The sequence below is a fragment of the Nuphar pumila genome, chromosome 7 (genome assembly GCF_984573655.1).
Source record: "Nuphar pumila chromosome 7, dmNupPumi1.hap1.1, whole genome shotgun sequence".
Lineage (NCBI taxonomy): Eukaryota > Viridiplantae > Streptophyta > Magnoliopsida > Nymphaeales > Nymphaeaceae > Nuphar > Nuphar pumila.
The window spans coordinates 113141048-113158794 of NC_143255.1; positions in this window are offsets into that span (position 1 = coordinate 113141048).

Below are 17747 nucleotides of genomic sequence, written 5' to 3' on the forward strand. Positions count from 1 at the left end.
GGTGTGGAGACGATGATTTCTAGGCTTGGCCGGCTATGGAGTTCAGGAGAATTCATGGGCTTCTTTCCTTTTCTGGGAATTTGAATTCCAGAGAGAGACAGAGAGATTTCTTCTTCCTTGCTTGTGCTTCCGTTGTTCTGTGCTTCCAAAAGAGAAAACCGTTTCCCCAACCGCCTCTTTATAGATTCAAGAGAAAACCTTTTCTCCCCCCAAATCAATATTTGAACTTTCTACTTCACCCTTACTTCTTTTAAGATATTACGGCACACTCTTTCTTTCACCTTTACTTCTTTGAAGATATTACATCTCTCTCTCTCTCTCTCTCTCAGGGATGGCAGTGGACAGGGGAAAAGCGGGCCCCGCCCCGCCTCTCCTCGCCCCATTTGGACCGGGGATGAAGGGTATGAAACGGGGATGAAGGCGGGGATGGACTTACACTTTTCCCCACCCCGCCCCGATCCCTGCCTAGCCCCGCCCCGTCCCCAGTCCTTCTGAAGGATGGCAATAGACTACGGGGAAACGGGCCCCACCCCGCCTCATCCCCATTTGAACCGGGGATGGAGGACATGAAACGGGGATGAAGGCGGGGGTGGAGGTTAAAATCCATCCCCGTGCAGGGATGGAGGTTCTAATCTTGAGACGGGGGGTGGGGGTGGAGACCCTGTCCCCCGCCCTGGCCCATTGCCATCCCTATACTCTCTCTCTCTCTTGGTCGTGTTAGTGTGGGCTAGGTTAGCATGGGAGCAGTTAAAAGGGTATTAACTGCTTGGATGGGGGCTACATGATAGGACGGGCTCCACCACCTGAACCGGACTTTTCTCTTGTTGAACATAGAAACGAAAAATTTAAGAAAAGAAAAAACTTTAAAACACACCCAAAGTTTCGAGGATAATAAAAAGTATACTTAAATTTTTTTATATTGTTAAAAACACATCTAAAGTTTTGTTTCGATTAATAAAACACACACACTTCTGTCAATTTACCGAATCCACTTCTAAGCCGGCGAAGGTAGCGAGGCAATGCTAGCTAGGGAAAAAAATCTGGTTGTTCAAGCTCGGCTCGAGGCGGCTCGAGCTTGAGCCAAGCTTGAACAACCTTTGCCAGAGATCAGCTAGAGTTGAGCTCACCTTTAATTTAAAAATGTTTTTACAATTTTTGAAATTTGTGTAAAATGATTTTTTTAAAAAGAGAAAAATGGTGGGGTTTGAACCCATGCCACTTCAAAAAAAGACCAAACACTTACTCATTAAGGTAAGACCTCTTTTTCTGAATATTTTATGAAAAAAATATTTACATATATATAATCTATTCTTTTACATAACTATGTGAACCGACGAGCTGGACTGCCTCTTCAAGCTTGACTTATTTATTTTTTCTAACGAGTTCAAGCCGAGCTTAGACGGGTCGAGCCCAAGCCTTGTGCATCCCTAGTGCTAGCTAAGCAACTCCTATTTGTTGTTTATGGAGAGCTTACCTTACCATTCATTTGCCCCCTATGGCTTATAACTCAAGTTGAGTTAATAAGATAAAGTTACTAATTTACCTTCAAAATAATAGTTTTTAAAAGAAAATTTACAAAAAATACAACAATAGTTTCGACAATAATAAAAAGGGTAAAATATACCTTAATTTTGGTAATTATAGTACACATTTAATGACAACTTTAACAGAAGTAATCTGTTTATTAGGACCCAATAAGAGCCCAACAGGCCCGACCCAATTAAAAACGGTCTGAACCAGGCTCAGGTTGGACCGGCCCTTTTAAGCCTGACTCAGTCAATGGGTTGGACTTGTCGGGCCCTATACATTTTGCATATGGCCCACTCCAACTTTATTCGGGTCTGAACTACAAAGTGCAGCCCGATCTGATTCGGGTCGGGTACCCAAAGGCCGAATCAAGCAACCTATTCCCTGTTTTCTATTTTTATGGGGGTTGAGACTTGTTCACGTAGGGCGCATACAAAAGTGTAAAGCTTCAAGTGGAGGCTCAATCTCATGGCAGACTCAAGGCCTCCATTTGCTGTCTTAAACCTGATTCTGCTTCACATGCTAGTGGAAGCCCAGAACGTTCTAGATCATTTTGTATCCTATTCCTAACACTTCAATATGTTCCTTTATCCATATTTTAACAAATGATTTGGCTCCATTAATTAGGAGTTCAGGTTCGAAAACATAAAAGGTCTGGAAGCTACGGACTTCTCATCTCTCTCTCTCTCTCTCTCTCTCTCTCTATATATATATATATATATATATATATATATATATATATATATATATATATATATATATATATATATATATATATTGAGAGAGAGAGATTGGAGAACTGAACATATTAGGCCCTTGTTTTTGTTAAGTCTCATTAGGCCTCATACCTTTAAGTGTTTTATGATAGATCTGAACCATTAGATGTGTTTATCATGCTTGATTTAGTAGGAATTGTCTTTTGGATCATGTTTTTTTTTTATAAAAAATATATTTTTATGAGCAAAAAAAAATTTGATGCCTTCTTAGCCATTCAATTTTGAAATACCAGAAAAACCTGTATACAGGTCAGATTCCGGCTATCCAAAAGCTAGTTCTCACTAAACAAAACCTACAAATCATATCTATGGTGTTAGATGTGAGAAAAAATACCGAAAACTCTATTTTTGAAGGGGCCTAATGGCTAATGGGGGGCAAAACAAGTGCATTACTATATACATATAGGGTAATTAGAGTACGTAAACCAACAAACTATGTTTGCTGATTTGCACCAACATGAGCCGTCTGATCTCCAGATTGGACGGCTCCGGTGAAATCCCTTCTTTCTCCTTCCTTTCATTCCCCTTTCCCCTCCCACCACCTCTACCACCACCCCCTTCCTCTGCCTCTCCACCGCCCCTTCTTTCGTCTCCCCGCTGTCCTTTCTCGCCGAATGGCCTCCCTGCCTCGGAATGACCTCCCCTCCCCTTCCTCTAGTTCAGCTTCTCCCTCCTGCACTCCTGCAGTGGTAGGCTCCTCTCCCCCCCCCCCCCAAAAAAAAAAGAGCTTCTCTACCTTCCCGTCGTTGTCGCAGGTGAGGTTTGAGAGCACGTCATGCACCACCAGCCGGTCATCCCTTTCTCACCGCCCCTTCCCTGCCTCCCCACCTGCTCCTCTCCCTCTGTAATGAGAGGGTGGTGTATGTTCGCCCCCGATGATTCACTGAATCCCATGTCTGTGTTCGGGGGTCTGAATGAGCACCACGTATACAAGCACATGGGGCTCGTATTCTCGTGTATGTTGACATCACTTAGCATTGGAGTCTGGTGTGGTTGCAAAGACTTAAGTACCCTTTCTTGCTATTCTTCTCATAAAGCGATGGTTTGAGAAAATGACAAAAATGCCCTTCATTCAAAAAAGAAAAAACAAACAGTTCAAAAAAAGGACAAACATGTCCTCCATCCAGAAAGTCAAGGATGATGTTGACTCTTCAAAGTCTACCCAGCGAAACGAACCTTAATCGTTTCGCCGATGGTAATCCGACGAAACAATGGTGAGCCGACGATCCGATGGTCATCCGACGAAACAAACTTGAGCCATCAAAAATGTCTGTTTGAACTTTTCATCGTCATCTTCTTCTTCTTCGTTCTCCGTAAAACACTGTAAAACCCTCTCTCTCTCTCTTTAGAGAAGAAATCAAGGGAGGTAAAGAGTTCCCCCTGGAGAAGGTCATGAACATCAACCCAATCACTCTCTCTCCCTTCTCTCTCTACTTCTGTGCATATCCAACAGACGATCCTACATTGCTCCATCAAACACCGACTGACCTGCACACTGACTGTAGCATCGTTCAACTTGATGAGTTGTGGAGCCTGATTCATAGTTTTTGCCCTTACAGGAGGAGGTTTGGGGGCTCCTCCCAGCGTGGGTAACATCATACAACTTGATGTATTGTGGAGCTTGTTTTAGAGTTTTTGCCCTTACAGGAGGGGGTCCGGGGGCAGCGCTCTCCGGACCAATTTTTTTTGGGCCTTCCAACAACGATTTGTAGTATTACAGGGCTTTTCTATAGCGATTTGTAGTATTTTCGGGTCTCCAACGAAACCCTATAGTGATTTGCAGAAGACACTACAAATCGTTATAGTGATTTGCGAAAGACACTACATAGTGATTTGTAGTGTCTTCCGCAAATCACTATAGCGATTTGTAGTGTCTTCTACAAATCACTATAGCGATTTGTAGTGTTATTCAGTAAGCAAATCGCTGTAAATCGCTACCCGAATTAGGACCAACTTGTCAGGACCATATCTCCATAATCGGAGATCATATTCCAAATCCGTAAAAAGTGGTGTCTTTGTTATTGAGTCTAGTTTATTTTTTGTAAAATTTCAGCGATTTTTATTGTCATTTCATTCTCTATTTTAGCTAAAAACCAGACCCCTATTATTTTGTGTTATTTGAGTTGCACAACACCATTCTCGCTTGACATCCACATCTTGATTCTGGCATGCTCCTTGTTGGATTTTCAATTGATTTCTTCCAACCTTGCTTGGAACAAAAATATGTCTTTCTCACCACGATACCCTGTGCATTTTTTGAACACGACACCCGGGACCTGTGCCGGGGGGAGCCCCCGAACCCCCCTCATGTAAGGGCAAAAACTCTAAATCAGGCTCCACAACGAATCAAGTTGAACGATGCTACCCACCCTGGGAGGAGCCCCCAAACCCTTATTCTATAAAGGCAAAAACTCTAAATCAAGCTCCACAACGAATCAAGTTGAACGATGCTATCCACGCTTGGAGGAGCCCCCAAACCCTCTTCCTATAAGGGCAAAAACTCTGAATCAGACTCTACCACTCTTCAAGTTGAATGATGCTACCCACGCTAGGAGGAGCCCTCAGACCCCCTTTTCTGTAAGGGTAAAAACTCTGAATCAGACTCCACAACTCTTCAAGTTGAATGATGCTACCCACATTGGGAGGAGCCCTCAGACCCCTCTCCTGTAAGGGTAAAAACTCTGAATCAGGATCTACAACTCATTTAGTTGAATGATGCTACCCACACTGAGAGGAGCCCCCAAACCCTCCTCCTGTAAGGGTAAAAACTCTTAATCAGGCTCCACAACAGTCAATGTGCAGGTTAGTCAGTGCTTGATGGAGCAATGTAGGATCTTTTGCTGGATGTGCACAAAAGCAGAAAGAGAAGGGGGAGAGAGAGAGTGAGAGGATTGATGTTCATGACCTCCTCCAGGGGAGATTTCTTTATCGGATAATCCTGCAGTGCAGAGACTGGGTCTTAAATAATCATATTAGGGGCACTTAAGTCTTTACAACCACTCCTTTTCAAGAATCGTCATTTTTTTTGGCACCAATGGAGGAGAGGGTACTTAAGTCTTTGCAATCGCATCAAACTCCAATGCTAATTAATGCTGACAAACATGGGGATACGAGACACACATGCTTACATACGTGGTGCTCTTTGGGACCCCCGAACATGAGATGTAGCTAACTCCCCTGTTCGGGGGGGGGGGGGGGGACATATAACCTGCTTCGCTCTGCAATGGCCTTGTCAGGCACACGCTCTGCAGCGGCAAGCCAGCGTGGCTCTCTGACATCGACTGCCTCATGATGACGTCCTACGACGGAGGTGGTACGAACCTCAGCTTTGGTGACTCGTTGGAGCTGAAGATAGCGGTGCCAGCAATTGCAGTGGATGAGAAGAGTTTTTGTGGGAGAGAGTGCCAAATCTCACTGTCACTAGGTTTTTGAAGAGTTTTTTTCATGTTTTCCTTAAATCTCACTATACACGCATGCTCTACATACTTGATTTTTATAAGAATCAAGTATGTAGATTTTTATAAGGTTTAAAAAATCAACGTTCTAAGATTTTCTTAAATATTTGAGGCTTAAAAAATCTTAACTTTCATAAAAAAACACGATCCAAGTGTCATTCCTAATAAATCGATCATGCCAAACACCTGGTGAGATTTAATTAATACATGGGAAAAACCCTTCAAAAGCCCTGTTAACACAACACTTCATTAAAAAAGTAGTTAGTAGCTGCCACCTTCTCATCTTGGCTGATGTGTACGCAATTTTGATCGCTATGTTCTTCAGTTTTTATGTTTTGCCTTAGCAGCCTTTTGTTTTGGGTCTGTTGTTGTTTTTGTTTTTTGTGGGCTCAACTTTTTGTTGATCCCCCGCCTTATTAATGTTAGGTTTCTTTCGTCTCTCTCTCTCTTATATATATATATATATATATATATATATATATATATATATATATATATATATATATATATATAAATGTAAGTTTTTTTTACTGGGCATCAAAATCTTGTATTTCTTCTTATTTGTTTTGGTTTGCATTTAATAAAGCAACCAAAAGCTGCCTGACCGTAAAATCATCGTGTTTAACAATGTTTATTGCAAATCCATCAATAACGCCTCTAAGCATTGGTCACTTTTTCTTTTCTTCTTTAGAAAGAAAACATTCATTCAATCAATTGTCAAAAGATGGTCACTTACGTCGCTTAAATAGGGGACGAGATGTCATCCTAGAGCCAATGAAGAAAGAGAGAAAAAACAGTAGTTAAAATTCAAAGTTGTCCGCGTTAGCGGAATCATCCAATCCTCTGAAGACTGATCCAGTTCAGATCAGTCTCAGACCATTTCAGCTTGCAGCATTGCCTGAGTTCCCATTGAATCGCGCCCAGAATGAGCCCTTTCTCCGTGTGATGACCTTCAAAGGTTCTGTTGTTTCTCTCTATCCATATTGTTCTCTAAGCAATCATCAGCTAGCAACGTTTTACAAAGGCTCATTTGGATCGAAACTCCCTGGCTAGCATCTTATCTATAAAAGAATGTGAATTCTCGCCCAACGAACCAGAGTCTTCCCAGGTGATTCTCCTTATGTCCCTGATAAACAAACAGTCATGAAAAAGATGTGTGGTCTTCTCTTCCTTTGCTTCACATATTCTGCAATTACTTGCCAATTGGAAGCCTCTGGAATTTGGAAATATAACCATGATAACCTTTGGTTGATCTTGATTCTAGTTGCTACGCCATGGTGCTATATGCAGCCTGTCTTGGCAAACAACAAAATAGCAAGTAGTGCAATGTGATTGCACCACTGTTGTCAGTATCGGCCTGCATGTATATCGGCAGAAAATCAATACGGTACTAACCTGAATTGGCTATTTTTTAATAAATATAAAAAATGCCTGCATTTAAAATTTTAATATAATTTTAATGGTTTTAACAAGTGTTATGTTCTGATTGACACAATCTTTTTTAATTGTTTTTTGCCGATTCAGTACGAATTCACTTGAGAATAGGTATAGGCTGATTCACCTGAATCATTGGCCAAACTATTCAAGGCCGATACTGACAACATTGGATTGCACACTTTTATTGTGCTGCTGCACCTAATCACCCACCATCTTTGGGATGTAGCCTGTCGTGGGGCTTAAAAGCAGATGATGAGTGATGAGGTACAACAGCACGCAAAAGTGTGTGATCACATTGCACCTGATCTCAATTCCATCCGTCTCAACCTACTAAATTATCACTAGAATATGGGTGCATAAAAATCTACATCCTCATGCAGAGCTGTAAGCTATGAGTTACTGTTCACAATGACTCGTCAACAAGAAAAAGACGTGAAGCAGACGGATCACTGTGCATGACTTTTCAAGAAGGTACACCCTTGTTCTATGTGGAATCTAACCAAGTTCACGATCTATAACATTCTCCACATTTCATTTTAGTTTGCTTTAAGTGATAGTGAAACATGCCCAATTTCATGAAATTGTACGTTGCCCCATGTGCCAACAGCATTATTGTCCGACTCCAATAATGACTTTGGCTACCATCTTAATGTCCACTATTTTCAGTGACAAAATACATGCAGCAGCATCACCCCATCAGCCCACCATACCGCCCCCTCCACTTGATTAGGGAGCCAACACAATTGTCCATGGCTTCCCGAACACCCAAAGTTTTTTATTCAAGAAAAAAAATCACATATATATATAGTCACTAGAATATGAGAACTAATGTGTGAACCACGATTTTCATGTTTTTTTCTCTTAATCTAACCATACGGATGTGATCTACATGTTTGGTTTTATAAGAACTCTCTCTTGAATCATCGGATTTTGATGCATAAACAAGATTTTTAAGGCTTTAAAATCAATGGTTCATAATCTTTATAAAAATTCAAGCATTCAAAAATAACATTTTTCATCAAAATACAATATTCAGTTGTTGATTCCTAGCAAATTTACCATGCCAAGCTTCGGTGCAGGTGGCCAACCTGCATGACCTCTCATCCTCATTTTTCGGTATCAAGATCGGATCTTGTTGGGTGCCGACCTCTCCGTCGCCCTCTGCGCCCATGTCTGCCGTCGGGAAATCCTTCTTCCTTCAGGTCGGCCAATCTGCGACCAGTGCCTCTGGCGCTTCAAGCGGCAACATTTGCCCCTCTAAGCCCAATCTTCCTCATAGATTTGTGTCGACCCAATCAATCAGATTGCCTTCTCTTGGATTACCTTACTTCAATCACTGCTGCCATGGGCCAGCGTTTCTTCCCCCTTACGTGGTTGCCTCTGTGCAAGGTTTGCGTTCCGCCTCAAGTAATCCACCGCCATATCAGACTTATACCTCTAGCGCTCCTTCCCAAGGCATGTTGGTTGATGACTGCCGCTCAATCAAGTGCTTGCATCGAATTTTGTCCTGGCGTTGGCAAAGGTGGCCCCTCGTATCTCCCATGTGCTTGCCGCCGCATTCTGCTGTGGAGTGCTCTCTCACAGAAGTTGAATCATTGAGTCGTGCTTCAATTCTCCAAGTTTTTGCATCGGGCATCCGCGCCTCTTTTAATGACCTTCGGCCCATGCAGTGGCACCCCTTCGTTTGGTATTCCTTCCACGAAGGTGTGTCTTCATTGTCTCAAAGATGGCTTCTCTTGTGTTCCCTCGCCGCAATCCTCGTTGGCGGGGTGCTCGATCGAGGTCTTGGGATATCTCTACAATGACTCAGTTCTCCAAATCTATCCATTGGCTCCAGGCGCCTATTCCAAGACTCACGTCTGTCTTCTACCCTATTTTCAAAATTTTGGCTCATCATTGAGGACGGGCTACACCACATCGCCTGACTTTTCAGCTTACTCCTCCTTTGCATGGGACTTTAATTCCTTGAGTAGTGGGGTCTCGAAAGTTCATCTTTTCCCATGCACTAGCCATCTTGGGGGTTCATCTACGGTAATGGCTATCCTCGTTCATAGCGGCTCTTCTGCGATCTGCATCATCTTTCCCATACTAGGCCCACCACCTCCATATCTTGTAATTTCTTGGCCATCTTACCCACCATCTGGTTCAGCTGCCTGCCAGGATTCGAGAGTTGAAATAAACTTCGACTCTCATATCCCACCATCCACTGTTGATGTCGCTTCACCGCCGCCACTTAGTCCCATTTTCTCGTTAATGGGTATCAGTGTCGGTGAAGCCACTCAGATTCTTGGCGTCACTATTTTTCAAGAGCAACTTTAGTTCACCAAGGACTCCATGCTACATTCCATCAGCCTCTGTGCTGACCTAGTGGCTTCGTCGGTTTCTTTCGAGCAAGATCAGGCATCCCTAATCTCACCTTCTAATATCGTGAGGTCAGCTTCCTATACTACACCGAGTGGTTCCTGTCGAGGGAGCCATCGTCACCGGCCTCAACTAACGGTTGCCGCATCCGATTTCTCTTCAAGACGGTGAGCGCGTTCGCGTACCATGAGGCATTTCCCTGGTTATCAGTTATGAAGCTCCTTTGTTGGAATATCAGGGGTCTTAACTGCCCCTCTAAGCGCCTCATCCTGGCAAACTAGATCCGTCAAAAAAAGCCGGACATTATCGCCATTTGCGAAACCAAGATGGCAGAGGTGTCACACTCTGTTGTATCTGAGATTTAGAGAGATGCTGACTTCATTTTTAAGCCAGCTATTCGCTTTGCTGGAGGTATCCTGGTTCTTGGCAAGTCCTCTATCGACATCTCTCAAGTTGACATCGGCCTTTTCTCCATCTCGTTCTCTTTGCCTTTTCATGCGAGGTATATCTCGGCTGCAGCTGTGGTTACTATCGTCTATGGCCCAAATCGTCAACACCTAACGATGACCTTTTGGTCTGACCTGTCTAGGGTTTATCATTATTTCGAAAACATGCACATTTTTATGGGGAACTTTAACTGCTTTCTATCTACCAACAACTCCAACATGCCAGTCTCCAATCTTGCCTCCATGCACGGTTTTCAGGCATTCAACCAACTGCACTAGCTTTACCCAGTTCCGCCCGTGGGGGAGGTCTCCTCTTGGTCCAACCGCAGATTCTGTCTGTGCTATCGGCTTCTCGACAGTGTACTGGTATCTATTGATCTTTTGGCTTCTATTCCGGACATCTCCTATCGACTGCTTCCCCAATCCGTCTCTGACCATAGCCAAGCAGTTACTTGCTGGGGAAACAATTCATTCGTTTCTCAAAATTTTTGTTTTGAGCAATGGTGGCTTAAGTAACCAGATTTCTCTTTGATCGTCCATCAATCTTGGTCAAAATTGTGCTTCACAACTAGGGCTACGTCGCGTAAGTGGCTTTATTTAAATAGGATTAACAAATTCAGGCATCTAGGTGATTGAGAATCAGAGTTGTCGGCTATCCACCAATCGTTGTCTCTTAAAGAAGCTCCATCGAATTTTAGTATTGAGGGCTTAAAAGCAAGATCCATTGAGTTGTCTCTTCTATTGCATTCTTGGAGGCTTAAAGATGAGATCCGTTGGAAGCAAAGGTCCAGGGTGCTTTGGCTTCAAGCGGGTGACGCAAATACCTGTTTCTTTCACTCTTTCACCTCGCATCATCATCAGAGACACGCCATCCCTTCCATCTCTATTGAAGGGGTTTCCTACTCGGTAGAGCATGTCCTTCCTGCTATTACCAGCTACTTCAAGGATCTCTACGCCCATAACCTGTCCGCAGGTGGCTCTATCGGCAGTCTATTGGTTCGATCCATGAGATGCACTATTTCCAAATCCCTTCAGGTCGCTTTCGCTGAATTTGAGATTTTTTCTGCTATTCAGTATCTGTTTGGGTGGAAAGCACCCAGTTTTGATAGTTTTTCGATTGATTTCTTTCACATCTTTTGGCACTGAGTTAAAGTTGACCTGCTTCAAGTCCTAGCTGAATTCCATCGCAATTGTCGGTTGCCGGTTTATTCTCATCTGGCTATTGTCTCTCTTATTCTAAAGGGCGCGTCATCTTCAGACATATTCAGATTCTGTCCTATCTTCGTGTTGGGAGGGATATACCGTATCATTGCTAAGGTGTTGGCTAATCGGCTACGTAGCATCACCCCTCAGATTTTCTCTGATTCTCAATTCACATTCATCCCTAGCAGGCGGATTTCACATTGTTTCATTCTAGCATCCGAAATTATACACTCTTTAAAGCACAGCGGTCAGCCATTCTTCACTCTGAAGCTCGACTTTCATAAGGCTTTTGACTCGGTTCATTGGCCCTTTCTCTTCCACATGCTAGAAAACTTTGGTTTCAGTAGTCACTTCACTAGCTGGGTGCACAAACTTGTCTCTAATGCCCACTCTCAAATTAAGATTAATGGAATCCAAGGCCAGCAGTTCAAGCTCGAGCATGGTATCCGGCAAGGGTGCCCCCTATCTCCTCTTTTCTTTAATGTTGTCGCTGAAGGCCTTATGATCCTGTTAAGGAGGGGAGCTCTGCACTAGATCATTGATCCTATCAAAATCGAGGAATTCTTTTTTCATATTCTTACTTATGCCGACGACATAATCCTTTTTTACCCCGCAACCTTTCAGCAAATGTTGCATTTTAAGCTTGTCCTCCATTTCTTCTTTTCTCTATCTGGGTTATCCCTGAATAACAGTAAATGTTGCCTATCCATGGTTAACATGTCTCTCTCTCTGCTTGCCATCACTACAAGAAAATTGTTAATTAGCGACGGAAATTAGCGACGGATTTTTTCCGTCGCTAATTAGCGACAGATTAGCTAGAGATAGAATCTGTCGCTAATTCGCGACGGATTAGCGAAGAAACAAATTTTATCGCTAATCTGTCGCTACTTAGCGACGGATTAGCGACTAAATTTTTTGTCGCTACTTTTTATTACAAGAACACCATTTTAGCGATGGATTTAGAGAGGGAACTCTGTCGTCGCTAATCCGTCGCTAATTAGCGACGGATTAGCGACAGTATATATTTCATCGCGGTTTTTGTATTTTGATTTAGCGACGGCTTAGCGACGAAATGTTTCCGTCGCTAAGCCGTCGCTAAATATCGCGTAAATCCCTAATCCCATCCCTCTTTCTCTTTTTCCTGTTTCGCTGTATTGCTCCCGCCCGCCGCCTGTCGGCTCTCGCCACCGTCCGGCCGCCGCCGCCGCCGCCTCGCCGACGATCCTCGCTGCCGACCTCCCTGCTTGGCTAGCGGCTGCGCCAGGGACTCCGAGCACCGGCGACCCGCCGCCGACCTCTTCCTCCTCCCTGCTGTTCCTCTGTGGCTGCTGCCGGGAGGTGTTGTCTCCCCTTCGCCGGCGACTCGCAACCGGCGTCCTCAGCCGCCGACGACCGACGATCCTCCCTGCAGCCACCTCTTCGCCTCCGCTCTGAGTTCCGGCGACCCAGTGGCCCCCGAGCTTCGCTCCAGGTCTCCCCCTCTCTGCTGTCGACTGCGCCGGCCACCGGCGACCTCGCCAGCCGCCGCTCCCCGTGCTTTCCGGCAGGGGGGTCGACCCCCTGCGTTTCCGGCAGAGGGTGTCGACCCCCTGCCGGAAAGGCATGGGGGGTCGACCCCCTGCGTTTCCGGCAGGGGTGGTCGACCCCCTGCCGAAAACGCAGGGGGTCGACCCCCCCTGCCGTAAAGGCACGGCAGGGGGTCAACCCCCCATGCCGAAACTGCCTTTCCGGCAGGGGGTTTAACCCCCTTCCCTGCCGGAAAGGCAAGTGGTTTAACTGGCTAGGTTGAGATTTAAAATTCAAAAAAAAATTTAATTATAAAAAAAAAATTCAAATCGAAATCAACTGGCTAGGTTGAGATTTAATCAACTGTGGTTAGTTAGAGTATTTCATAAATTTTTATCAATTTGTTAGTTTGTTCTAGTTAGAGTAGTTCATAAATTTTTATCAATTTGTTAGTTTGTTAATGTCTACTGGTAGTTAGTTTTACTTCAATTTGTTTTCTTGAAATCTGGTTAGTTAGAGTATTTCAATCTATTAGTCTTTTATAATTATATTTTTCTTAGATAGATTGGTATTTAATGTTCTAACAATCAGTTAGTTAGATTAGGGCTATTTGAATTCTTTATGATAGTGGTGGTTAAACGGAGTTCACATCTTTTCTAGTAAACTAATTGATTGATTTACTATTCCTTTGCTAAGTAGTTCAGATTAGAAATTGTCTATGACTTTATGTTAGTCGATTGGTTCAACATGTTATAGCTGGTTTGTTAAATTAGCATCTTCTAGTTAGATTTGGCTTAACATATATACTATTTTTCTTTTCTCTTCTTTAAATTAGTTAGAGTTGTTTTAATTTGTTTTAATTTTTTTAGTTAGTGTTTCATCTTGTTTCATGATTAGTTAGTTTGTTACTTAATTTGTTTTGTTTTTGTGCAGATTTTTCAACGGAACCAACTCGTGCTCGGCCACCTGTGGTAAGTAAATGACAAAAACAATGCAAATCGGGTAAATACCCGTGATGAGTAAGTGATGCAAACGTATCACATGTTATTTAATTTATTGAATGCAACACTTTATTGTTCACACACTCACTTAGTTGTTGATATCTAGGACTGCTTTGTTGGAGTTCGGAGATCATGCTGAGCATGATTTTAATGTAGAAATATGGAAGTGTTCTTATTTTTGGAGTACGGAGTCCATGCTAAGCATGGTAGTAGTTAGTGAGATATTGAAGTGTGTTTGCTGCAGGTACATGTTTGCCATTTATTTGATATGAATGATTATGATGTATTGCAATGTTTGATGTAATTGTATCCATGCTTGCATGTAGTTACTTTCAATTTGATTTTGACTTCCATGTGAAATTTTATAATAAAAGCATGCTTCAAATGATTGTATCATGTCATTAATAGTTTGCACATGAAAATATTAAGTTATCAATGCATGCATCAAAATTCTTGTTATTGTTTGACATAGTATATTGCATGATAAATTTGATATTTTCTTCATCGTCGCATTCTGATTGTTTTTTTCTTAATTCGTTAGGATACTATTCGTAACATCATACGACAGAATGACTGCAAACCGTGAATGGATGTACCGTAGGATAGTGGACAATGAGTTATCGCATGAATATATGGATGGTGTCGATAGTTTTATTGAATTTGCAACGGCGAGTGTCAGTACGGTAGATCCCACAGGTCGAATTAGGTGTCCCTGCAAGATTTGTAAGAATAATCGATTTGTAGAACCTCATGGCGTTAGACATCACCTATACAGGAAGGATTTTGTGAGTGATTATCAGAACTGGGCGTTTCATGGAGAAGAATTTAGAAACGATTTTGATGCACGGGTGAATGTGGTGCACGATAATCCATATACGAATTTGATATTTGATGCTGCAGGAACAGAACTGGGTTCTGCTATGAGTTCTAGTGATGTAAGAACTGTCGTAGATGAAGAATCACCAAACGATGCAGCTAGTAGATTTTATGATTTACTTAAAGATGCTGATGAGCCACTTTGGAACGGTTGTGAGAGTCACACTATCTTGTCTGCAGTTCTTCAACTAATGAATTTGAAGTTCGAGTATAATTTGAGTCAATCATGTTTTGACCGTTTGTGCATGATTGTGAAGAGTATGTTGCCTAAAGATGAGAAATTGCTACAAAATTTCTATCGTGCGAAAGTTATGGTCAACGCTCTAGGTATGGGTTACAAAAAGATTGATGCTTGTCCAAATCACTGCATGTTGTATTTCAAGGAGCAGGAAAACGACATATCATGCCCGTCATGTGGGCATCCTCGGTTCAAGCCAAAGACAAGAGGCAATGGTAGCACGAGATCAAAGGAAGTTTCATACAAGTCGCTCCGCTACTTTCCTATCACTCCTAGATTGCAGCGATTGTATATGTCTTCAAAGACAGCTAAACACATGAGATGGCATGCAAATAAAGTTCGACACGATGAAAACAAGATCACGCATCCTGTTGACGCTGAAGCTTGGAAGCACTTTGATCGTACTCATCAGAACTTCGCAATGGAAGTGCGAAATGTTAGACTCGGTCTATGTACAGATGGATTTAATCCATTTGGGGGTAGATCAACTCCATACTCATGCTGGCCAGTATTTGTAACTCCATACAACCTTCCACCAAGCTTGTGTATGAAACGTCCAAATCTTTTCTTGTCTCTGTTGATCCCTGGTCCGACCTCACCTGGCCAAAATCTTGATGTATATCTAAGGCCATTGATTGATGAATTAAAAGTACTGTGGGATGACGGTGTTACCACGTATGATGCCCACAAAAAACAAAATTTCAACATGAAGGCCGTTGTTCTATGGACAATCAGTGACTTCCCTGCATATGGTATGTTATCTGGTTGGAGCACACATGGGAGGTTGGCTTGTCCGTACTGCATGGAGGATTCCAAAGCTTTTAGATTGAGGCATGGAAGGAAGTCTTGCTGGTTTGATTGCCATCGTCGATTTCTACCCAGCGATCATCCGTTCCGACGTCAAAAGAATGCATTTACAGCAGGCACAACTGAAATGGAAGGTCCATCCTCAAGATTGTCTGGCATAGATATTTTAAGAAGATTGCGATACTTTCCAGACGTATTAACAAATGCCCGCAGTCCTACACCCTTCCGTGGATTTGGGAAGGAACACAATTGGACGAAAAAATCTATTTTTTGGGAACTACCGTATTGGCCGACCCTATTGATACGACATAATTTGGATGTGATGCATGTAGAGAAAAATGTGTTTGATAATGTGTTCAATACAGTAATGAATATTAAAGGAAAAACGAAGGATAATCCGAAGGCCCGTATGGATTTAAAATTAATATGTAAAAGACCAGAATTGGAACTCAAAGAGTATAATGGCAAAGTACTGAAACCAAAGGCGAAGTACGTGCTCGGACCTGATCAAATAAAACATGTATGTCAATGGTTGAGACAACTGAGATTTCCAGATGGATATGTCTCTAACATTGCTCGAGCTGTGAAGATTGACGATGGACAGTTATATGGGTTGAAGAGCCATGATTGTCATATCTTTATGCAACGATTGATACCCCTAGCATTCCATGATATGTTAGACAAACCTATATGGGGGGTATTGTCTGAGTTGAGCGGATTTTTCAGAACATTGTGCGCATCGGAGGTCATTGTATCAGATGTAAAGAATCTCGAGGACTCTGTCATCACCACTGTTTGTCTGTTAGAAAAGATATTTACGCCAGCATTTTTCGATGTTATGGAACATTTGATCATACATTTGCCATATGAACTAAGGGTTGGTGGCCCTGTGCAATATCGATGGATGTACCCATTTGAAAGGTATATGTTTTTTTATATTTGTCTCTTTAATGACAGATATTTAAAATTTGAAATGTATATTCTTGTCAGATGCATGTTCGACCTAAAAAAAAAGGTTCGTAATAAAGCAAGAGTAGAAGGCTCTATTTGTGAGGCGTACACTTTAGAAGAGATTTCAAATTTCTCATCTATGTACTTCGAACCTCATATTTCAACACGTTACACATGCCCGCCCCGTAACGATGATGGAGAATAAGTAACTGTAGCTGACAAGCTGTCGATATTTCAACGACTTGGGCATGCATTTGGTAGTTGCCGATCAAGGCTATTGACAGATCGAGAGCAAGATGCAGCACACATCTATATTCTTTTTAATTGTTCAGCGATCGACCCATACATCGAGTAAGTATATGTATATGCAACTCAATTATAAATCCTTTTATGTTCTATATGTGGATACATGGCTCGGTAATATAAGTATTTGTGGTTTGCAGACGATTTGATCTGGAGTTGCAAAGCAAAGTTTCACATCTCACTAATGCAGAAGTACAAAAAGAACGTGAAACTAAGTTTGTGGAGTGGTTGAAACAGTTGGTAAAGAAGCTAACATAAATTTTGTACTTATAAACAACACTAAGTTACTTAATTGATCGTGATCACAATAATTGTTTATGTCTGTGCGTAGGTTCGCCATGGTGATGTTAAAGATCAAGGAATATGTGATTTAGAAAATGGTCCGACCAAAGTTGTGCAATGCTACAACGGGTATATCGTAAATGGTTATCGATTCCATACAAAAGACTACGGTATAAACAAATCAACGATAAATAGTGGCGTGTGTGTCAAGGGTAGCAGCTACGGTGAAAATGAACATGATTACTACGGTGTTATAGAGGAAATAATGGAGTTGACTTACTTAGGCATGAATAACAGGGTTACGGTATTCAAGTGTCATTGGTTTGATCCAACTGCAACAAGACTCGACAAAGCTTCAGGCATTGTGGAGGTGAATCATAAATCCAGGTTTGGAACATATGAACCATTCATATTAGCCTCGCAAGCTCAACAAGTTTATTATACTTCATATCCGAGTATAAAAAAGTCAGATAGAAATGAATGGTGGGCAGTTTGCAAGGTGAAATCCAAACTATACCCCGAGTATGATCAGTTACAAGAAGATGAGTTAGCTGAAGACAGTGATTACTATCAATCAG